Source organism: Eucalyptus grandis, chromosome 8, assembly GCF_016545825.1.
Source record: "Eucalyptus grandis isolate ANBG69807.140 chromosome 8, ASM1654582v1, whole genome shotgun sequence".
Taxonomy (NCBI): Eukaryota; Viridiplantae; Streptophyta; class Magnoliopsida; order Myrtales; family Myrtaceae; genus Eucalyptus; species Eucalyptus grandis.
In genome coordinates this window covers 33952103-33977233 of record NC_052619.1, presented here as the reverse complement: position 1 = coordinate 33977233, position 25131 = coordinate 33952103, and the positions used below count along the sequence as shown (strand labels likewise).

Below are 25131 nucleotides of genomic sequence, written 5' to 3'. Positions count from 1 at the left end.
CTCCACTAACAACGCCTTTTTAACATCCATACAATTCAACAACGTATTTTACATAGGTGAAAGCAAGGCTAGGCTATTTAGCCTTTTTCCCTTTCCTCCTTGCCGCCCAATCAAGTGACACCCCCTTCCTTGCCCTTTTTTTTTCCATTTTTGCCCTTTTGTCTTTAGTCCAATGGGAGGGCATTTTAGTCAATTCGCCAAGATTTCACACTATTCATACACTATTCACGTATTTTTGTGCATTTAATGCCAAGATCAAGTGGGCTTGATGGGCTTGATGGGCTTGAAGGGCCCATGGGCCTCTCTTGGCCACCCACCCCTTAGGCGTGTGGGCCTTGGGCCGCCCACTTGTGCCTAGGCCCAATGGGTCCTCACTCATGGCCCATTTCCACTTTTTCGTACTTAAAAGCCCTTGCCGATGAAAAACCGAGTTTTTGCTCCTAAAGGGCCTTCCGTGATGTCCTCATGGCCTATTGACCCTCAAGACACTCTCGTTCGACAATCATTTGCCGAAATAATTCCGTTCTAAAAAACTAGGTCGGAATGAGTATGTCACAATGTCTAGGCTAATATTGAGTCAAATGTTACATGGGCTCAAGCACCAGGCATGATGAACATTTGCTAGGGGGGCAATAGATGACAACACGTATTGCGTTATGTCATTTCAATAAATGAAGTGTTGAATGGGTCCCTAGGATGGAACTAGCGAGATGTCTAAATAAGCTTATTTATAGAAAACCTTATATTATAGGAAGATGCTGTTAAAAGGTATGTGACCTACTAGGCAGAAAAAGCCGAGCAGCCCATAGGTGCTATTGACAACATTTTGGACTTCGATGAATCACAAATTAAAGAGAATGATCATATAAGCAAGTTACGCGATGATAAATTTCAAGTCCAATTAATAGATGTGCTAAGAAAATACAAAGATTGTTTCATTTGGGACTATCATGAAATGCTAGGTTTAGGAAGGGAAGTAGCGAAACATCGATTGCCAATTAAGAAAGGGTTTAGGCTGCATAAGTAGGCCCCAAGGCATTTCACTCCAGAGGTTCAAACTCGCGGTTTTCGAATGGCTCGCTCATATAATCATGAGTTTGAGTGCACTCCTTTCAATTTCCACACCTCATTTTTCTTATAATGTAGATGCCCACAAATGTTTAACAAACTAGAGTCTGATCTTGAATTCAATTCCAAACACGTTCTGCTCGGAATCCAGCAGATTGAGCGATCAAGAAAGTGTTATATTTATAAGCGCATCCTGCCTTCGACAATCAGATCAAATCGTTTGATCTAGAACGAACGGTAAATCATGGCTAAATCTTGCCCACTTCTATGCTACGTTTTGCCACGATTAGAATGTTTGATTCATTTGATTAGCAACTGTCGACACCTAAATTTTACATTTTTATTTAGGATTTAATCGTATATCAAATTAGGAATTAGTCGCTAAAAAAAAAAAGAAAGAAGAAGAAAGAAACCAAAAAAGAAGAAAGAAAAAAAGGGGTAAACGCTCATGGGTCAGGTTGGGCCAGATCTGACCTTGGCCCGACCTGCCTCTTTTTCTCCTTTGCGTGGCCCAGCCATCTTCCTTTCCTTTCCACGCGCGGCCCAACCCATTTTTTCCTTCAGCCCAACCCGCGAACCAGCTGGTCGTCTCCCTCGGTTGGTCTTCACGCAAAATTGCAGAGGAGCAGCAGAGCAGCAACAGATGGAGCAGGGAGATCGATGGCAGGCGAATGGCGTGATCCACAGGTCGGGGGTGCATTCCGGCCAGCAAGCTGACAACTGCAGAGGCCATGCGCACTTGCTGGCCGGGCATAAAACCGAAGGAGAGGACACGCCAAAAAAAAAGGGGACACCACAGACAGGCGAGAGAGAGCACTAAAAAAAAAAAGAGGAAGCGAAGAATAGAGAGCAAAAACAGAGAGGGAGCTTGAGCGAGAGAAGCGAGCACAGAGAGAGTTTGGAGCGAGAGAGGTGCTGGAGAGAGGGTGTCGAGCCAAATGAAAGCTTGACTGTGCACAGGATTCCCCCCCCCCGACACCTTTCTTTTGGAATGCACAGAGAGAGAAAGGCCGAGGGTGAGAAGCTTGAATCAAGCGGAGAGAGCCGGCGAACTGAGAGAGCGGTACGGGCAACCCTGAGCGGTTCAATCACGCACGGGCTTGTTCGAAGACCTTCCCGGCAACATCCTCGAGCTGACCAGGTAGGTTCGGCTCCCTCCTTGCTCCATTTTAGGCGCACCGGGCCGGAGCTCGCGGCCGTCCGGTTCGCGCAAGCTCTGGCCCTCATCGCCCTTGCGTTTCGTTCTCATGTTCCTTGTATGTTGTGTTCGAGACCCCCAAGGCACGTTCAAGGCTCGGTTGAGCCAAGAACCTTGAAATTTGGTACTGCACTCCAACTGTTCGACAAAATGCCTCAGAGATATCCGAAAAGTTAATTCGTGTTTCAGCTTAGAATCGATCCGTGCTTGCATATGTAGCTGCTGAATCATGTTTCTTGTTCGCATGGTTATTGTGTTTTGGTGTGGTCTTCGTGAAATAATCATGCGTCGTCGGGAGAGTGAGGGTTTTCTTTGTTCCGGTGAACGGGTTATCGGTCGTCGAAAAAGGTGGTCAGCGGCGGTCACCACCGGTCGAGCGGTATGACCAACGGGCGACGATGGTCCAAACACCGGTGAACCTTACCAAGAGATGACGTCCGTTGGCGCTGGTTTGGTGGGGGAAATCGTCGGATGGAAAGGGGTTCATGAAGACGTCGTGGGGAGCTGCGTGAAGACCAGAAATAAAATTAAAAAAAAAAAAAAAAAAAAAAGATTAAAAAAAAAAAAAGAGAAATAAAAAGGAAAAGCAAAAAATATAGAAATAGAAAATGGGCTGTGATTTTAGTTTGGTTAATGGGCTGGTGAGGTTAGGAGCTGAAATGAAAAGTTGGGTTGAGAGCAAAAATTGGGATTGGGCTGTTTCTAGGAAAGGATTTTCATGGGCCTTATTTTATTTTCTTTTTCTTTTTTGAGTAGGCCTTGGGGCCGGCCCATTTTTGTTTGAAAAAAAAAACGACCAGGACGATGGCGTCCGGGCCGATTTAGTAGGCTGGGTCTTTCGACCCGGTCCGAATGGTTTTTCATATATAAAAAAAAATCCAAAAAGTTCAGAAATATTTTTATAAAATATTTAAAAATAATTAAAAAAATTTCCAATTTTCAGAAAATTCATGGAAAATTCAGAAACCTGAAAATTTATAAAAAATTAGGAATTTAAAAAAAAAACTCGAAAATATTAAATATTAAAAAAATACAAAAATCCCAAAAATTCCAAACTTGTTTTAGAGTTCCCTGAAAAGCTTTGAAATAATTCTTGTACCAATTTTCTCTTAAAATATGTGGGTAAATCATTGGCTTGAGATTGTGCTCAAAATTGAACAAGCCCGCACGACTTCACCTTAGGGTTCTAATTATCCTCGGATACGATTGCCCTTAATTGCACACTTACCACGTGATGATTATGGTTCCCCCTTGGTCTAATTAGGATTGTCATTTATTTATCTCTTAATGCTAGGTGTTTATTTCTCTTGCAATTCATTTAATGTTTACTTTAGTTGCTGATTGTTATTTTGATAATTGTGTACCTGCATCATTGCCTCACATGTTAGTGGATATGTATAAAATTAATCCAAGCTACCGACAAAAGTCATTTCTTTTAAAATGAACAAGATTAGATACCGAAATGGCACTAATTGACCAATTAGTATAATCAAGTACCTGACCTTAGATTATTTGGTTGCGTAAGTACACTCCATGCCTCACTTACACTAGCCATGCATCATTTTGGTTTTTAAAGCCGACCCAATAATAGTGGTGACTCATTTTGTGAAAAATTCTAAAAAATATCTCAATGTCACGTGAGATATGGGCTTGGGACCCATGCCGATCATGGGCCAGCGCCCGTCCTGCAAACAATACCCCTAAACTTGTTCCCTCCCCAAGGGTAGGTTGCGATAGCAACCAAAGTGCCTTAGAACTTAAAACCAAATTCTAAATGACATATTTTTTTATTTATTACGAGATCCAGAATATTATACGATCAAAAATATGCTGAAGAAAATTGGATAATTTATGAGTGCTTCATAATGAAGAGATATGAAGAATGAAGGAAGATATGGAAATCCTCTCAATGTTATATCTCTAATACACAAGTTAATTCATACATGTGAAACAAAGTCACAGCACACTGGGCAACTAAAACGAGTCATCAACCGGCGATCAATGCAGGAAGAGTGAAACATATGCTTACACGAAGGGAGGACCCAACATAGTTCATCTTCCACGAATTCCCCCAAGCAAATGGCACAATCCCTAGATATCGACCCGATATTTTGATTCGTGTAACTCGCGGAAGGAAACAAGTCTCGTAGGATTTGTTTCCTTTCTTCTTCCAGTTCTTTCATGACCCTCCTTGTCCTGCCCAATGTTTCATCCCCTGCCGGAGATCGTTCCGAGACACAGCGTGGTCGAACCCGCATCTCTGGTCCGGGATTTCCACAACCTCAGCGAAGCAGTCCATGATGTACATAGTGAGGACATACACAAGTTACATAGAGAAGAAAAGCACGCTGACTGAGGCAAGCCAGCCCATCCAATCGAATGCCGCCCTGCCCTTTCCTTCCAACTTGTCAGCAAGCCAATTAAATAGCTTGCCGACGTCTATGCCGGCGAGCATGGGACCATGCAGAATGCGACAAGGATGTATGGGACGGCATAGCGGTAGTAGAGGACGGTCGGACCGCCATTGGGATCATGCGGAATGCGAAGGTATGCGACAGCACAGCACTCGAAGAGGAAGGTCGGATTCATTCCTTTGGAACATGACCGCCAGAGAAACAGTTATTTTATTCTTGTATCTCTTTTATTGTACCCCGAGAGTTCTCAGGGTTCTGCTGTCTTGCGTAGTCGCGGACCATCACCTCAATTTACCCGTATTAAGTGAAAACCCAGGATGCTTTTTCTCTGTTTTGCGGAGCTGTCAAGTCTTAACAACATTTCCATTATTTGTCTAACTAGGAAACTTGCTAAATCCTGTCTCCACTTTCTCTTGCTCCTATAATGTTGTTTTGGCTGAAAATTTATCCGAATCTTGATAGAAGATAAATGTGTCATATAAGTACATATATGAGGTTTTTTTATGCCACACATAAAAGCTTAAAGTAACTGTGCCACAGTAAGTATAGTTTGAAATTTTTTATGTAAAAAAAATTATGATAAATGTGTCGGAGTGAATATAATTTATGATTTTTTGTGACTTTTTCCTATTTGAACTTGATTTAAAAAAAAAAATGAATTCAAGAGAGAGAGATTATCTGGAGGGACGCGAGGACAAGTATGATGATTCCAAGCCCTCGTGTATAGAGACATTATTGGCACTGATTTTATTTTCTAGGGCAAATATCACCAAAAAAAAAAATCTCAATCTATATTTATTGTGATATAAATACCCTTAACTATAGCACAAATACCACCTTTTTTATCACGAAAAAATCCAAACTTATACATGCATAATAATATACCCTATATTTCAATTCCATTCAGGGTATATTTGCCACATTGTTTTAAGTTTAAGGTTTTTATTGACTAAAAAAATTTGAGATATTTGTGAATGAATTTAGAGTTTTTAATGACATTTAAAAAAATCTAGGGTATTTGTATTACGATAAGTATAGTTTAGGAATTTGGTGATGTTAACCTATGTGGCACCGACACTAACACAAACATGCGACACGTGACATGATACGACATGACCCGCCGACACGTCATTTCTCAGAAAATAGAGAATTCCGACACGTTATATATTAAATATATTTTTATATATAAATGCACAAATAAATCAACAATAACAAAAAGAACCTTGGATTAATTTACACTAAAAACATTAATTAAACATTAATTTGACAAACTCAACTACATTCCATTAAAATAATCCATAAAACTTGAAGGAAAAAAACAAGTAATCCACATTTTACTATTAAATTTGGGGATTTATGCACTACAAGTCTTGTGGTATTTTTAAATTAATTTACTTATCCTACGTGGAATTTTTTATTACTTTTTTATTCAAATAAGATTTAACGAAACAAAATCGGAAAAAGCTAAAATAGTTCTAAAAAAACTAGAAAAAAAAAATAAAGGTAGGATTGTGGTAGTGATTGGGCACGCCATTGTCACTACCACTGCCATTGCCACTGTCAAAAGGGGCTGGCAACTAGGCGGCAAAGGGGGCCAGCCCTCGTCAGCCCAGGCGAGGCTCGCCTAGATCTAGGCGACACCAATCCTCGCTTGTGGCCGGGAAGCCTCCTTAGCCCCAAGCGAGAGCCGGCAACCCTTGCTAAGCCCAAGTGAGGGTACAACATCACCCAAATATGGGTGAACTCTTCACCGGCCCTTGCTTAGCCGACGGTGGCCTTGCCCAGGCCAAGGAGGGCTGCCCCCCTCTGCCACCTAGGACCTCACCTCGCCAACCCCCTCCGACAGTGGTAGTGGTGGCGGTGGCAGCCCCCAACCATGATCCCTACCTCTTTTTTCATATATTTACATTTTAACCCCTCAAGTATTGAAATTTTTTTTAAATTGACCCGTGCATATCGGAATCATGTGTCAAAATTCTGGACTTAAGTGTCAAAGTGTGTCGGGAAGAATTGACAACGTGTCAAATTTTCCAACACTTGTTGACCGCGTGTCAGAGCGTGTTGAACACATATCGGAATGTCGAACATGATACAAAGACTCCTGAAGAGTGTTTGTGCTTTTTAGCTGATCTCCTAACAGGAACCCACGAATTATTCCCAGCAAACCCACAACAAATGCAGCGGAATGAATGTCACTGTGCACGTAGAACCACACCGGGTCGTATTGCTTGCAATGGCGAGCTTTAATTATTCCTATAATCATGAAAATGCTCCATCCTAGAATGTTCAATATCCCATGGCACTAACCCTTCCGTAAGGCTAAAGGATCTTCGGCTTAGACCTCCTCAACTAATCGAAAGACAACGCTTCTAGTGTCGTACTACTTGATGATTATATTTCCAGGTAAAATTTAAAATGGCTTAATATATCGGATGCGATCTTTTCGTTTTTCTATTGGCACGTTCTCGGGACAAATGGAGTTCGCACGAGGCCCGGCATCGTTAATGTAATTTGCCATTCTCGACGATAGAAAGAAACACATTGTTGTAAAACCAAAACGAAGGGAGACAAAAACAACAAGTGCCGAACTAACTCTGCGTTTGAATTTTATACATGCTACTTCGATTGAAGCGAGACAAAGCAGTTGTTCTTGATTTGTTTCACATATTGGAATTTTCGTAGTGATCTTAGGCTCCGTTCGTTTTGCGAAAAATAATTTTCAGAAAAACGTTTTCCGAATTTTCCGACGTTCGTTTCATAGAAAAAGAATTCATTGAGGAAAATGTTTTTCATCAAAAGAAAAAGGTCTTCTAAAGTAGGGAAAAATGTTTTTCATTTTTGAAAAATGGAAAACATTTTCTAAAGTGGAAAACATTTTCCTCACTTGATCTCTCTTATTTCACATCTTTACAAATCCTCACTTCTTCCTCCTCTTTCTTCTTCTTCTTTTCTTTTTTAATTCAAATTATTTTTTATTTTTAATTCGAATTATTTTTAATTTCCTTTTTCTTTTCTTTTTTTCTTTTTTTTTTTTTTCTTTTTTTCTTTTTTTTTCTTTGTTTCCCATCTTCTTCTTTCTTGGCTAGTCATCGGACTAAGTGAACCTCAAGCTCATCGATCTCAAACTCGTGCTCGTCGATCCGGTGAGCCTCGAGCTTGACGCTCACGCTCGATAATCTGGTGAGCGAAAAATATTTTCCTTCTTGAACACCGGAAAATATTTTCTAAAACATTTTAGGTCTTAACCGGACATCGAAAATATTGTCATTTTCCTAAAAAATGACTTATGGGAAAATATATTCCGGAAATAACCCATTTTTCGCAAAACGAACAGACCCTTAGAGTTCTTGTTGTGCATGTAATCATAAATATTAAAATGTTATTAAAAATTGTCAATGTTAGCAACATTCATACTATATAGGATGGTCAATGTTCATATCAACGAATTCCGGCCAAAATTGACCGAATAGACTTAATTGATAAAATGTGAAAAGGTTTAAGATTTAATTGGCAAAATTTAAAAGTTTAAAACCAAATTACTAAAAGAGTAATAAATTTAGGACTTTTTGGATAATTTTCCCAATATATTGTGGTGCCACCTAGGACTAGGACTACTTGGGATCTGGTCTAGTATTGGTCTAGTATATAACTGTCTTCTTTTTTTTCTTTTTTTTGGTCAAAAGAGCTACTGATGTATTAGCTTAAGAAGTCTTGGAACACGACGATACGTTACATTCTGAAACTAAAATATTCCAAAGGGATAGAGGGGCTCTATGCACCCAATTTAGAGGAAGTTGCTTTAAGCGATGTGCATGTACCAGCCAATCAGCAGCATGATTTACCTCCCGGGGACAATAAGTTACGGAGACATGGCGGCCCAGACGAAGCTCTTGTTGGCATCATTGTATTATGCTGCGCAAATTCCATGGTATCTCGGCCCGGCCCATGACATAGTCCACCACCGCTAAACTGTCACTTTCACAGAGAAAGCGAACTGCTTGAATTCGTGACTCTTGCACGTGAGACGACGGCCAGTTCGAGATAAAGCGAAGCCCGTGTAAAAGAGCTTCTGCTTCTGCTTGTTCCGCCGAAGAAACCCTAGCCTCCGCTGCAAATCCGTCAACGACTAACCCCTCTTTATTTCTGGCGATGCCGACTACAGAACAGAGGAATTCTCCTGGTACCCATGATGCATCCATATTCAATTTCAACTCACTATTTCCCGGTGGTGTCCATTCCTCTGGTAAGTGCCGATTTTTAGTTCGATTTGGGTCTTTCTTCGTTCCTCTACTGAAGGCTAGATTTTGGGTATGTGCGAGGTCGATAACATCCGCTGGGTTTGGAGTTTTATCTCTAAAGATCCGTGCGTTTCAAGCTTTCCAGATCTGCCATAGCACCCCTGCGATGAACTCACGCTCAGGTGATTTCCTTCTTGATTCGAATGCTGTCAGAAGCCATTGATCGATTCGTCGGATTTGTTTCATCATACTCGTTCCCTGTAGTCTGTTATCTCTTCAGATCTCTTTAGTCCATCTGCAAAATAGGAAAAGATGTTCGGTAGTTTCAATTTCCATATGACACATCTGACAGAGAGGGTCTGGACTGATCTTTTTTTTGTAGAGGTTCTCCCTGGTGGGAACGACATTTTGACAGATGCTCCATAGGAAGGTGCGGATTTTCGGTGGAACGAAGAGGCTCCAAATCTGTGTCCATAAAGATCGTGGGGCTGTAAGAACAAGAGGCTTTCTATGAGTTTTGTTTGGTATTCAATGCCTGTGTTCTGTTATAGCCGCTTTTTACTGTGAATTCCCCTCTACTATTACCTGTCCATATTCTGCTGTTAGGTTTGGGATCTGTACTCAAGGGTATAGCTAGAATCTCGCTTGCTATTTTCTCCTCAAAATACTGATGAATAAGAGTTTGCTTCCATGTTCGGGACTCTTCATTAATCAATCCTTCCACCATAGTTGGTTCTGCTGGATTTACTGGTCGCCCATTTAACTCCTGTGATAACCATTTATCCTCCCTGATTTTGATTGATTTTCCATCCCCGACTAACCATTTGATATCTGGTTTAATAGAATCTCGCCCCATCAGCATACTTTGCCAGCCCCAAGATGGTCGCCGACCCTTCTGTGCATTCCAGATATCTCCATGAGGGAAGTATATACTCTTCAGAACTTTACTCCATAGTGCATCCTGGGAAATGTGCAACCGCCAGACTTGTTTACCAAGCATCGCACAATTGAAGGTAGTTAAGTCTTTGAATCCCATCCCTCCTTCATCCTTTCTTTTCTTCATAGCAGCCCAATTCTTCCAATGGATTCCCTGTTTTGTATCTCCTTTTTGCCACCAGAATGAAGCTATTCGCCTTTCAATTGCTCTGCAGATGGAGACTGGCAGTTTGAAGATCGACATAGCATATGTTGGTATAGCCTGCACCACACTCTTGATCAAGACTTCCTTTCCTGCTTTGGTGAGTAATTTCTCCTTCCAGCCCTCCAACTTGGAGTTTACTCTGGTTAGTATCCATGCAAATAATTATTTCTTAGATTGTCCCCATTCTGTAGGGATGCCTAAGTATTTGCCTGTCTTGTCAAACACAGGCACTCTCAGCTCGTGAGCCATGTTTCTTTTAAGTGGTAAGGGACAATTCTTACTAAAAGAAACTCCTGACTTATTTAGGTTAACCGCTTGCCCCGTTGCATAACAGTACTGATTAATTGTTAATGACAGATTCTGACATTCCTTTAGAGTGCCATCCAAGAAGAAAATAACATCATCTGCGAACATAAGGTGAGAGAGCTTAGGACAAGACTTGTTAAGCTGTATGCCTTGTATGTTGCCTTCCTCTACTGCTTTTTTCATTAACCACGTTAGTACGTTTGTGATTAGGATGAACAAATAAGGTGACAGGGGATCTCCTTGCCTTAGACCTCTGGATGGACTGAAAAACGAGGTAGGTTCTCCATTGAGCTAGTATATAACCGTCTTCAAATGAGGACATTTTGCACACCTGCCTAAATTGATAGCAAGGCTTTTCAACAAAAAAGAAATTCCTAAATATGAGGATAGTTTATATATACATACCATATTCTACCAGACAATTCAAAGTTATCTTGTGGTTGCTTCTTAGCTACTTGGGATGGCGAAGCAATTGCTCCTCCAGCTGAACTTTTCTCTACCATTTCTATTACTACTAGCGCATCTTCATTGGTGGTATACATGCCACTATGAATCTTTGGTGTTATGCTGCTATTAGTCTCTATTGGTAATTCCCGCAGCCTCTTTCCCGACTGTAGTACCAACCTCTAATATTTGAACATTGTTTTCACGGGGTTATTTTTTACGGTAGTTTCGGTTGCAGTCTATCTTAATGTTGCAATGCTGGGGATGCTGCTGCCACTTGGTTCCGACTGGATTTTTATCGCCTTAAATAATCATCGCTTGTGCCGCAATTAGTGTTCCTACAACTTCTACTTATGATTTCCCGTCAGCTATTTTATCACTTTGCTGTGTTTTCATGGGAGTTAGCTCTCCACTCTGGAGTGGTTGATCATTACCCCGCTTCTAAAAAAGATGAGGAATAGAAAAGGAAAGACACATCCTCAAGCCCAAAATTGAACTCCCTTGTAGTTGGGAGGATTCTCTGTCCGTTAACTCTTTTAGGGAAAATTCCAAATAAGGACCCGGAGTGAATTTATTTCCTCAAATAAGGACCCGGAGTGAATTTATTTCCTCAAATAAGGACCCGAAGTGAATCTATTTTCTTAAATAAGGACCTAAAGTGAACCTATTGTTTAAATAAGAATCCGAAGTGAATTTTATGTCAAATAAGAACTTGAAGTGATCAAGTTAATATTTACTAAGGACCTTAGCTTGCCGGCAGACATTTTCTAGCAATTAAAATAGGGACACTTTTGTCATAAATTTGTGATTGGAAAAAAAAAAGGGAAAATTCTAAATTAATTAAGTTTAGGTTATTTATTTAGATGTTTACGTTTTCTTCTTTCTTCTCCCCCGCTGCTCCTCAATTAAATCATTGCCCGGTCATCGTCGCGACTCGACTCTCGTCGCTTCTCGCCTTGCTCGACCGACGGAGAATTTGGGTCTCCACAAACAAAGAAAGAAGCATCTAGTTTTCTTCTTGTTTTTGCATTCGTGCCTCAACCGGCGTCAACCGACGGAAATTTTGGGTCTTCAACCTTGCAAAGGATGGGTACAAGGAATGGGAAAACTTTGGTCTTTGACTTTGCAACAGATGGGTACAAGGAATGGGGAGACTATAGAAAACCTAGGGTTTTTTTGTTTCTTTTTTAGGATTTGTTAACTTTCCCTAGATTTATTTTGGACAAAATTGCCCAAACTCCAGTTGTAGAAATGTCACATGCTTGATAGCCGACGAATATTTGGTTGACTAGCAAGCTTAGGTCCTCATTTGGAATCGATTCAACTACTTTGGGTCCTTATTTACACAAAATTCATTTCGAGTCCTTATTGAGAAAATTAGTCCACTTCTGGTCCTTATTTAATTTTCCCACTCTTTTATATTGGAAGTGTTCCTATCAAGTATCTCTTGAAAGCGGGAGTTCGATACTCCTATGAGAGTTCTTTTCATTTCTATAATAGTCTACACGTTCAGTACATGTCTGTCTCTTATTATTGTTATATCAAGGTTATGTTTTCCTACCAACTCTTGCTCATATAATCTGACAAGAAACTTTACACGATTTATAATGTAGATGCCCATAAATGTTTAACAAATTAGATTTTGATCTTGAATTCAAGTCCAAACATGTTCTGCTCAGAATCCAATCAATCAACCGATCAAACGAGTCTTATACTTCCAGGCGCATCCTGCCTTCGAATATCAGATCAAGTTGAACTCAAACAAACAGCACACCGTGGCTAAATCTTGCTATCTATGATGTTTTGCTAGATTCGAATGCTATATTCATTCTATTAGCAACCAAACAAAGTGCCTTAAAAGTCAAAGCCAGACTCTAATTGACATGTCCTTTTCTACAATTATTTATAAGATTTACATGACGATTAAGATATTACAATATCCATTATAATCAACTAGAGATATGCACAATCACAATAAAAAATAAAGGCACAATCCCAAAAAAAAAAAAAAAAAAAAAAATGGAGAACAAAGGGAGATATGAAAAGTCTCCCAATTATGTATCTAATTGTAAACAAGTCAGATTCATACATGTGAAACTGAGTTTCCGCATATGGGGCAAGAAAAACTAATCAATAACCAGCAATCAACATGTGCTTACACAAAGGAAGAACCTAGCAGAGCTAGATTCCACCCAACCCCTTGACTCATACAACTCACGGAATGGAGCAACTCGGACGGTTCTAGGACCTTTTCTCGATGGAGTCCATGATATACCAGGCGAGGACAAACATGAGGTCATAGATAAGAGGAACAATATGGCAGCGCCGCCTGCGCCCTTCACTGCTTCCGGGCCAGTTCCTGCGACCCTTTCGTCAAGCCAACACAATAGCTATAAGAAGCCTGTCGCGAGGAGGGCCGGGACCAGGCTCAATGGGATAAGACAGCTGATAAACAGGTCGTCCGGATCCATTCCCTTCGGACACGACCGCCGGGAAAACAGACAGTTATTGAGAGGCAACAGGGCTGGGTTGCCGAAGCGAAGCAAGCTTGCCGAAATCAAGCCAAGCTTGTTTCTTATTTCATCAGCCAATAACAGAACAGATGTGGTGACCGGCACAAATGGCGTTTTCCGGCCAATTGAAAGTGATGAAACTTGAAAGCAAATTCTCGGGTTGGATTTCTTTGAGGGAATTTCGGGATTCCTTCTCGACTGCCTCATAAAATCTCACCACTCCTGGAAAAACGAGAGCCCCTTCCTTAACCAAATCTTTTCCTGTTGTTCCTCAACAAACACGAACATTGTGAATGCTGCGATGCCAACGGAACATCAATAACATCGACAAAATGGACAGACACGAAAGCAGGGACCGAACTTATAAATATCGCAAACTAGACCAAAATATACAAGCAAGCAGCAACAAGAGACCGGGCATCATACTTACCCACATAGACATTGCGAGCCACGAAACGAAGCGTTCCAGTTGGCTTGAAGCGCAATTTTTTCACTAACGCAGTCTCTATCATGTCAAACACCGGCATCGCGTAGACCTGCGCCAAACCATGAAGATACACCGTCGCCACAAAGAACATTGAAAGACACGAGGACGAGCTTGTACATTACCTGGTAACTTCCAATAACATGGATGACGACAAACATGTTTGCCAATGCAATGAGCCACTTCGGTTTGTTCAGGGAGATGAGGATATCATCCTCGACCGAGTTCCCAAACATCCAGTAACCAATTAGAGCGACGGGGAAGTAGCAGAGAGCCACGACAATGTAGGCGACAATGACTCCTTTCCACATCGGGCCCTTGGACGGCTTCTCAGGAGTGGAGGGGATGGTCGCCTGAATCTCCAGGACCACATTGTGCCCTGCATAGGCGAAAGCCACACGCTCCATGGCGCTGGAAGATGTCGAAGACCTTCCCTGGCGTGGTCGATGACCTATAACCGTAGTTCACTCTCTGCTGAACGCCCTTATCTACGGAAGCTCCCAAGCTATGGTGGAGTAACTGAAAATGAAGATATGAAATGTCATCCCAAATCATGTTTTTGACTTAAATTGCACCGATTATGAGGAAGAATTCACAAGAGCTAGAATAGAAGAATATTACCTCAGAGACATAACGGCTGCAGTGAGGGAGACGCCGGAGATGGAGTTGAAGTTGGGGAGATGGGAGAGGACAAAGTGGACGGAGGCAAAGATCATGATGAAGTAGGTGGGTGTTCACTTGCATTTCGAGCACACGGTGTCGTGGAACTTCTTGCAGCGACTTCCCCCAGTGACCATGTACACAATGTTGACACCGACCTCGACGACCAGCTGCTGAGGTACCACGATAAAAGTCCAAGCTTCTCGCCGAACGCGTATTGCCCGAGCTCATGGTACCGATCAAACCTCCTTCCGGGGATCATCTCATGCATCTCGACCATTTGCCACAATGTACAGGGTGATGACCCATGACAGACTAGCACAGCTACGCCAGCCCCCTAGAGAACATCAAAGAAACACACAAAGCAGCCAAGTTACATAGACAGGACGACTCATAAGTTCAATCTGCAAACTGATAGCTACTACACTGCAACTTGGGATTGACTCTGGTAACCGGTAGGCAAATTTAGTCATCAAATTTGCACAAAACGCTACTTGCACTAAATTAGCACCGGGAAAGAAAAAGATGGTAGACTCGACAGCTGAACTGGCTAGAGGAGAAATATAAACCAAGGACTAAATTAATTCAGGACCAACTTCTTCCACACTGTAATAGATTTGAAATGACCGAAATGATTTCCAGCTTAGGAAGTTTGGCATACCATCCGAGTTCGGACATGGCATAGGGGGAGGCTGAGGACGCGGCTCCAACCATGGCCGTGACATTGTGGAAGGCCGAGTACCACCATTTTGCTTTCCTCGAAGCGGTGATGGGAAGCCAGTCATCGATTTCCTTCTGCTTCGCTAGTTTCTCCTCAATCTGCGTGATTGATCACGAAGCATTTGTTCTACTTTAGATCTTGCTTTAGATCAAAAAGTTGCTGTCTCATTTGCATTTACCCGAAACTAGAATCACTAAACAAAAAGTAGCAGCATTTTGCTCCAAAGTAACAGTGGGATATTTGCAAACGAGCCTGCCAATCATAGCATTTGAACTGAATCCTAAATTGACATCATGCATATAAATATCCCACTTCCTTTGTTAATAGAGTTCATATGTTTTTTATACACATATGGCCTCTCTCGACCTAGGATTTAAGCTTTTGGGTTGAACTTTCCCATACAGCATCAAAGGTTCTACCCTTTATGTGTGTGCCTCCACCCTGCTAGTCAAATTATGTGCCACACTCCTAACTGATTTTCATGTCCATTGACTATGGATATTCTTTATATATATATATATATATATATATATATATATATATATATATATATATATATATATATATATATATATAATCTCTCTCTACCTATAATTGTAAGTTTTTTTTTATTGGGTTTTCTAATGGTGGGATGTTCACATGATGTTAGCTGGATAAATTGCCCAAAAGCCTTAAACATATTATATGGCAATTAATTCAAAACCCAACAATTTTCAATTTTGTCTTGTGATGATCTTCAAATTTAGTTATTTCAATCAATTTTGGCCCGAAATCAATGATGCATAGCCCACGTCAATGCCGGTCAACCAAGCCACATTGATGGAGCTTTCACGTTGGCAATTTTCAATCAAAGTTGGCCAAAAGGACTATATTGGTGAATTGCTAAAATATTAAAGACCAAATTGTATAAAAAAAAACCAAAAAATTTAGTATTGAATTGGCCTTCATCTAATAAATTTCTGATTTTTTGGATAATTTCTCTTGATGTTAATTGACAACATATAATTTTTTTTTAAGTATCGATGACATGCAAATATTCGAGTTGCCAAATAATTATTCGTTGTGGTGGTCACAACTACGAAGTCACATAGTCAAAGCAAAACGCAAGAGTGGCCTTATTAAAAATGGCATTCTTTCCAAACGATTCATTGAATTCGAACAATTTTGCAAAAACTGAGACCTTTTTGATCTTTACCGTTTCGAATCTAATTTAAACAAAACGTAAATCTGATGATGGACCACGTCCGGTAACGCCTTGAAGTAAAGATCGAATATTCAAAAATTAATAAAAAGAAACAAGGAAAATTGTCAACCATGTGTCCAAGTTGATTGGATTATGACCACTAAGCCACGTGGAGGAGTGAACCTCACATGTTTCTCTCGTTGATATAAGCTAAAATCTTTAACTGTAGGCAGCATACTTAACATTAAAAGAAGGAAAAAGCCTGGTTTTAAAGACATGCAATGGGACGTGCTATGTTAAAACTCATTTGGAAAGAGACACAATTAAATGTCATAACTTTAATATGCTTACTTTGATGTTATGAGTTTTCAATCGATCATTTACTTCTAAAAGAGAAAACCTTTCCAAATGCAAAATCTTGAGTCATGACACTTGTGATGAATGTTTTTTTGAAAAGTTATGACCCTTTAAAAACTGATTAAAAAATTATGACAATAGGGTGATTGGTGGATGATGTCATACAAAAAGTACAATAATTATGGTGTTTTACAAAATCATTTCTACCCTTAGAGCATGCATCGATGAATCATTTTTCTAGATGGACCGTGATGGTACCGACATGATTCGAAGGGTACATAGTACCAATAATGCAAGAGTCATGCCCCATGGCTTTTCTATGAGCTATGGGAGTTTGGGATATATTGATATTATTGTACTTTGTAAAATTGCCACAAGGGGATGATTCTAAAGGCTTCCTTTTCCTATGATTTACTATTTTTCCATTAACTAAAGTGATCATTTTTAGAAAAACTCCTAGAAAAATTCCTTCCAAATCATTCTTCCCTATGAAACAAACGGAACGTAGTACTTAAAAATACAAAACGCTTCCAATATGTAAGAACAAGTTGAGGTTTAATGATTTCGAGAAAATAAATTTAATGTATTCTTAATGTGAAATGTTAAAATCTTTAAAAAAGAATGTGTATATTGACATGGAGATTAGCCCCAAAAAAGAAAATTCATAATTGTTGAAATCTTGAATTTTGACAAAATAGCATAAACTAAGTTTTGGCTTCTTTTTTAAGCCAAAGAAGTGGGGACGTACTCATACGAAAATCCGTTCACTCAATCAAGTGAGAAAGCACGAATGAGCATTGAAAAAGTGAGTCAACTCGCGGGCCCAATGAAAAGCCGCCATGTAGCCCTATGGATGAATCTCGTAAATCAATCTCAGCGCCTCAGATGGTAACAACAAAATTCGGATAGAGGCGCACCTCAGAGTCCATCCCTCCTGTTAGAAATTAAACCAAGTTTATCGTGTTGATACTTCAATATGGAGACTATCGAGTTACCGATACTTTGACATCAAGATCCTGGAATTGATACCGAAGATTGTTCGGTACTAACATTAAAGAAGAGTCATAATTGCTGCATTATTTTTAATGAGTCTATTCATATTTTCAGGTATAATAATTATTTCTAGAGATATAATGAGATATGATGAGATATTATGAGATATAGTGATTATTTTGTAAGTTTCTAGATATTCATCTTCTCCGAAATGCTAATTATATTTATTAGTAAGAACAAAGGCTGTGTAATAAGTCTATAAATAGGAGAGTCTTGTAATAATTTTTGTTAAGGTGAAATAAAGTGAGTCAAACAGAAAAGCCTATCTATCTCATTCTTTTCTTTAAGTGAGTTGCAAGCATTTATGTTTCAAATTTCTCTCATCAAATTGGTATCAGAACTTATGGTTTATGATCATGGCCTCATCAAATAATCAGTTTCCTCTTCAATACCCTCATTTTACCAAAGACAATTATGGTAATTGGGCTATTAGAATGAAAACTCTACTCGGCACCTACGCTATGTGGGAACTTGTCAACACTGGCTATGATAAGCCAGAGGATGAAACTACCTTGAACCAAAACCAAAGGAATGCCTTGGGGAAGGTTTGAATGAAAAATCAACATGCCATGTCAATCATCTATCAAGCCTTAGATGATTCCATATTTGAAAAGGTGCTGAACGCCATCGCTGCTAAAGAGACATGGGAGATTCTTCAAAACACATGTCAAGGAGAATAGAAAGTTCAGAAGATTTTCCTTCAAACGTTGAGAGGTGAATTCGAGGTAATTCATAGAAAAGAATCTGAATCAATTGTTGATTATTTTACAAGAGTTTTGGCGATTGTCAACTAGATGAAAAGAAATGGAGAAGATGTTTCAGATGTTTGTGTTGTCGAGAAAATACTTCGGTCCTTAGATAAGAAGTACGACCACATTACTATTGTAATTGAAGAATCCAAATACTTGGATGTCATGCGATCAATGAGCTTCTTTTTTTTTTTTTTGGTCGGTGATCAATGAGCTTATGGGTTCATTACAATCCCACGAAGAAAGGTTTAGGAAAAAAAAAAAAGATTGAACTAGTGGAGGAAGTTCTCCAAACGCGACTAACCATCCAAGATGAGGAGTAAAGAAGAGAATTTGCACAAACTTGGGAGACAAACCGGGATCGTGATCATAATTGAGGCTGAGGTCGCTTTCAAGGAAGAGGTCATGGACAAAGTAAAGGAGATGATGCACAAAGTGACAGTAGATACGAGTATCAAAGGGGTGTTCATGGAAGAGGAAAGAATTCAGTAGGCCAATGGTATGAAAAATCTAAATTCGATGTTATCAATACAATAAACTTGACCATTATACTTCTAACTGCTGGAGCAAGGAGAGTAGAGGAACATATGAAAAGGTAAATTTAGTGAATGATGCCGATCAAGTTCTCTTATTGGCATTCAAAGAAGAGGAAGAAGGATGACAAAATGGTATGTGATATTTGGATATTGGTGTAAGCAACCACATGTGTGGGCAAAATGAGATGTTTGCCAAGTTAGATGAGACAATTAAGAGGAAAGTTTGGTCTAGAATTCTAAAATTCTTGTTGAAGGCAAATGTACAATTCTTATTCATTTGAAAAATGGTGCGCATAAGTTTATTACTAATGTTTATTATGTCCCGAAAATATCAATTAATACTTTGAGTTTGGAATAGCTTCTAGAGAAAGGCTATGCTGCTCATATGAAAGATTTTTGTCTTGTGCTAAGAGACAAAAATAATAAACCGATTGCAAATGTGAAGATGTCGAATAATAGGATGTTAATTCTCAATATAAAGAATGAAATGTCTCAATGCCTGACGGCGTGCGTGGGTTATCCTTCATGGTTGTGACATTTGAAGTTCAGCCATCTCGATTTTAGCGAACTCAATTTGATTTATCACGAGAAGATGGTTTATGGCCTACCAAATATTAATTATCCCATTCAATTATGTGAAGGGTGTATTATCGAAGCATTCTAGAACTAGCTTTCTAAAGGAAGCGACTTATCGCGAAGAAGCTGCTTGAGTTGATACATTCGATGTATGTGGCCCAATCACTCCTCATTCATATGGTAATCATTGATATTTTTTACTTTTAGTGATGATTTTACTTGAAAAACTTATGTGTGTTTTTTGAAAGAGAAGACAAAAGTATTTGATATGTTCAAACAATTCAAGAACTTGGCTGAAAAGTAGAGTGACTATTTTATCAAAGCTATGAAGACCAATCATGATGGAGAATTCACCTTAACCATATTCAACAAATTTTGTGAGGATCATGGTATTAAGCATTTCTTAATGGCTTCGTATTCTCCTAAAAAAATGGTGTAGTTGAATAGAAAAATAGAACCATTCTTGACATGGTTTGAAGCATGTTAAAGAGTAAACATTTACCCAAGGAGATTTGGGCTGAAGTTGTTTCATGTGCTGTCTATCTTCAAAATAGATATCCTACATTTGCACTTGAAGGTGGAACTCCACAAGATGCATGGACCAAGAGAACACCAAGTGTTTCACACTTAAGGATTTTCGAAAGCATTGCCTATGCTCATGTCCTAGACCAAAAAAGATTGAAGTTGGAAGACGAGCAAAAAGCTCATCTTTATTGGCTATGACTCCTCTTCCAAAGCTTATTGATTATTTGATCATAACACTTTGAAAGTGTATATAAGCAGAAATGTCAAGTTCGATGAAGATGGCATATGGGAAGACAACCTAAAAGATGAAGCAAATACTCCTGGTGATATCAATCAAACAAAGTTAAAAGATCATTTTTCACCTACTTTTCCAATATCTTCTTTAAGTTCATCATCATCTACCTATTCAAATGATGTCAATGAACCGCTAGTGCGAAGATCGAGAAGATTATCCGATATTTATGAAGCTACTGATGAGTTTCACCTTGTATGTCTTCTTGTAAATTGTGAACCACTTGTCTATGATGATGCGGCTAAAGAAGTAAAGTGGAGAAAAGCCATATATGAAGAAATTGATGCCATTGAGAAGAATCAAACATGGGACTTGCTGATCATCCAATGGACAAGAAATTGATTGGGGTCAAATGGTTGTACAAGGCCAAAAAGAAGAAGAATGGAGAAAGGAGAAACAAGAAGATACAAGGCTAGATTAGTCACAAAAAGCTACAAGCAAAAAGCCATAATCGACTATGATGCTCTAGTTATTTGTATGGAAACGATTAGATTGACCATTTCAATTGCTGCTTAAAATGATTGGCAAATTTATCAAATGGATGTCAAATCAGTATATTTGAATGACATCCTTGAAGAAGAAATCTTTGTCGAATGACCGAGAGGTTTATTGTGAAAGGTCATGAAAACAAAGTGTTGAAGTTGAAGAAAGCTTTATATGGGCCTAAATAAGTATTGAGAGCATAGAATTCCAAAATTGATACATATTTCAAGGTGAATGGATTCTTACAATGTCCATACGAGCATGCACTCTATTTGAAGTAAGAAAAATGTGATGTTTTACTCACCTGTTTATATGTTGATGACTTTGTTTTTACAGGAAATAATCCAGCGTTGATAGATGCATTTAATGCATCGATGGTGAAAGAATTCGATATGACCGATAATGCTCTAATGAATTATTTCCTTGGGATCAAAGAGAAGCAAAGTGTCAAAAGGATTTTTATTTCCCAAAAAGAATATGCAAAAAGTATCCTTGAAAAACTCAACATGAAGAATTGTACTTTGGTTAATACACCAATGGAGTGCGGAACCAAGCTTTTGAAGTTTGATAATGGTGTCGATGTTGATTCAACACGTTATAAAAGCTTGATTAGAAGTTTGAAATACTTGACATACACAAGACCGGATATTATGTATAATGTTGGAATTGTGAGTTGATATATAGAGAAGCCGGAGTCATCTCATTTTAAAGTTGCAAAGAGGATACTTTGGTATATCAAAGGTACTTCTTCTCATGGCCTACACTACTATCACTATGAATCCTTCCAACTTAAATTTTATTCTAATAGTGATTATGGTGGAGATATCGACAATCGAAAGAGCACTACAGGCTTTGTATTTTTCTTGTGTGACATTACTTTTACGTGGTCATCAAAGAAGCAACCCAATATCACTCTGTCAACATATGAAGCTAAATATATAGCTACATCCTCATGTGTTTTTCATGCAATATGATTGAAAAAACTACTCAAAGATATTTTTATAGAGCATAAGAAAGCAAGTGAGATTTTTGTTGATAATATTCTTGCTATCGCATTGGCGAAAAATCTAATTTTTCATGAACGAAACAAACATATCGATGTTTGATATCACTTCATTTGAGAACAAGTTAAAAGGGAATGAGGTTGAAATGTTAAATCAAGTAGCGGACATTTTTACCAAACCTCTCAAGATCGATGCTTTCGAAAAGTACAAGAACCTGCTTGGACTGATTGATGGAAGATAATTTGGTTTAAGGGGGAGTGTTAGAAATTAAACCAAATTTAATGATGCCGATACTTCAATACCAAGACTATTGAGTTGCCGATACTTCCACACCAACATCCCAAAATTGATACTAAAGACTATTTAGTATCCACATTGAAGAAGAGTCATAATTACTACGTCACTTTTAATGAGTCTGATCGTGGTGTAATGATAATTTCTAGATATATGATGAGATATTATGAGATATGATAAAATATAATGAGATATTGAGAAATGTGATGATTATTTTGTAAGTTTCTAGAGATTCATCTCTTCTGAAATGTTAGCTATATCTATTGAAAATGGTAAAGGTCATGTAACAAGTTTAAGGTGAAATTAAGTGAATCAAACAAAGAAGCCTATTTATCTCCTTTTTTCTTTTTTAAGTGAGTTACGAGCGTTTCACCTTTAAATTTCTCCCATCACCTTTGCCGTGGCCCACGCCGCCGTGTGCTAATTATGGGGGCAAGAAACGAAAGCTGATAATTAGCAAAAATTACGGAATTTTTTTTTTAATTTTTTAATTTTATTTTCGATAGGTGGGTTACGAGAATAGGATCGGCCATAGATTTTGAGGTCAAGAATGAGAGCTGAGGTCACGGGCGGAAGAAGAGCCACGTATGAGAGAGAGAGAGAGAGAGAGGACTCACGTGGTGACTGTCGCCGTACTTCTTAACGGGGGAACCTTGCGTTTCCATGGCAGCTTCCTGCTGCGGGGCGGCAGCAGCGATGGTGCGAACGATTCGCACCCGGGAAGCAGCACGAAGCTCAGCTCAACTCCAGTGCACAGACAGACAGAGAGAGAGAGAGAAGGAGGGGGTCGCAGAGAATGCATACTCTGTTCTTCGTATTTAAAGGGGAAGAAGAAGCGACCCTCGTACTAACCCACTCTGTCATTCGCACTATGACCTTTTACACAAACGGACAAAGGGGAGGGAGAGAGAGAGAGAGAGAGAGATTGAAGGTGATGTTTTTTTGTTTGAGTTTGGCGAGTCACCTTCCACAGGCATCTACTTCTCAGCTGCATCCGTGGAATATTTCAAGAAGATGAATCTCCCTCGGCTTGCAATCTGGGCATAACTCAACCCGATTAAATTAATTTTGCTTTCATCCCCCACATGATTCATTCAACCAACTGATTTTCTCTATTTCTTTCTTTAATTGCAAGCATAAAATTTCGTTTTTTTTTTTTTTAGTATTTATAGACGTAACTGCTCGCTCGACTGTGCTATAACATGGTGGCGTTTCTTGCGTCTGTGTTGCGTGGAAGTACGTGAAGTTGCTCTCATTTTTCTTATCATGAAAATCAACACAAATTGATAATAAAATATTAGGAAAAACATTATGTACGAATTTTTTTTTTAAATGTATCTTTTCTGCGAAAATTAATTTTAAATAGAGAGTAATAACTAACGTTAATTAATGCCGTGATAAGGAGAGCATTAACGTTAAGTTTTGATTGGGAGTGCAGAATGAATGTAGGAAGACTTTTGTAGTATTTTGGCCCTTTTCCCGTGCGGCTTTGTCCTCTCTGTTTTTTACATGTTCGGCCTGTCGATTTAAGTGACAGCCTCATATGAGAAGGCCTTTCGTTGGGTTTGTAAATCAGATATTACGGAAATATCATGTGGTTCACAGGCCGTGAAACAAATGCGTTATCGTTAGATCTCAATGCGGAAAAACAAGGGTCGAAGCCACTGGTTCAACCGTGTTATATTATAAGGACGACGATAGTTGACTTTTCCAACTTGAAACGATAAGCTTGGGATGGGGATCTCACTTTCACACTAAGAATCTCCCAAAAAATTTCGCTTTCGAGTCCTTTCTTTCCCCAACTTGTTATATTCTCCCATGAAAGCTGGTCTAAACTCTATTATTACATTGGACTAATCTTCCTCTTTATTGGAAAACAAAGTTTCGTGGAATGAGGCGGACGTGAGGGTCACCTCAGGAAACAACGGCACTACTCCTACGTCTCTTCCCGTTCCTCCTCGCCACTGACCTCCTAAATCAGTCATTGTGATTTGAATTAATGACGTAAATAATAGCCATTTCATTCTTCTATTTCTCTAATTTTTTTGTCTCGAAAATATATTTGAAACAAAAATTTGTTTAGAACATAATTTCATTTTTCTATTTCTAAAATAATTTTTGATCTATAAATATATTTAGAGTAGAAATGAGAAGTAAAATTTTTACTTTTCTATTTTGAAATGAATTAAGAAATAAAAATTATTCTCATTATTTTCTCTCGTCACTCGCCATCGATTGCTCAAGAGGAAAAAAATTTTGTGTAGTTATCAAACACGCATCTTTACTTAAAAACTCATCTATTGAATTGAAACAAAAAAAAATTACTAGCCAAAAATTGAATTTTAGAATAGAATGGTTATCATTTGTGTCTAAAGTTGCTATTCCTATGATGAAACGTACGAAATCCCTATCTTCAAAATCGCAGCCAACCCTAGACCGCCAACGCACGCCCCTTCTCAACTCACTATGGCCACAGAACACGGGACATCGTCGGCACAGCGGCTAACTCTAGCCACTGTCGACGCTCCGAATGGCTTTGACAAACACGTTAGCCCGGCGGGCTTGTCATGGTCGAAGGAAAAAGGAAAAAAGAAAAGGAAAAATGAGATGAGTGGGCACGAACGGGACACGCCTATCAAAGACTTCCCGTCAAGAAACGGACGAGGGGACCCTTTCACCGTCAAACTTGCCCCGATACAATCCTTCCATCGATTGGGCAGTCTAATTGTCAACAACACGTGGAATTCGGGAGCCCAAACAGGCGCGACGACTTGACGATTGAAACCGACAGTCAGCGCCCTTTGTCCGCTACCGCATGCACCTCTCTCTCTCAGAGCCATATGCTTATCCCATAACCTTGACCTTTTGACAACTTTCGAAGTTTTCGCAAGA

General features: G+C 39.2%; 1 pseudogene; it reads right to left on the bottom strand.

The window, feature by feature from the left end:
• Positions 1 to 13680: 13680 nt before the first annotated feature.
• Positions 13681 to 23073, bottom strand: LOC120286910 (annotated as a pseudogene).
• Between the last annotated feature and the right edge of the window lie 2058 nt (positions 23074 to 25131).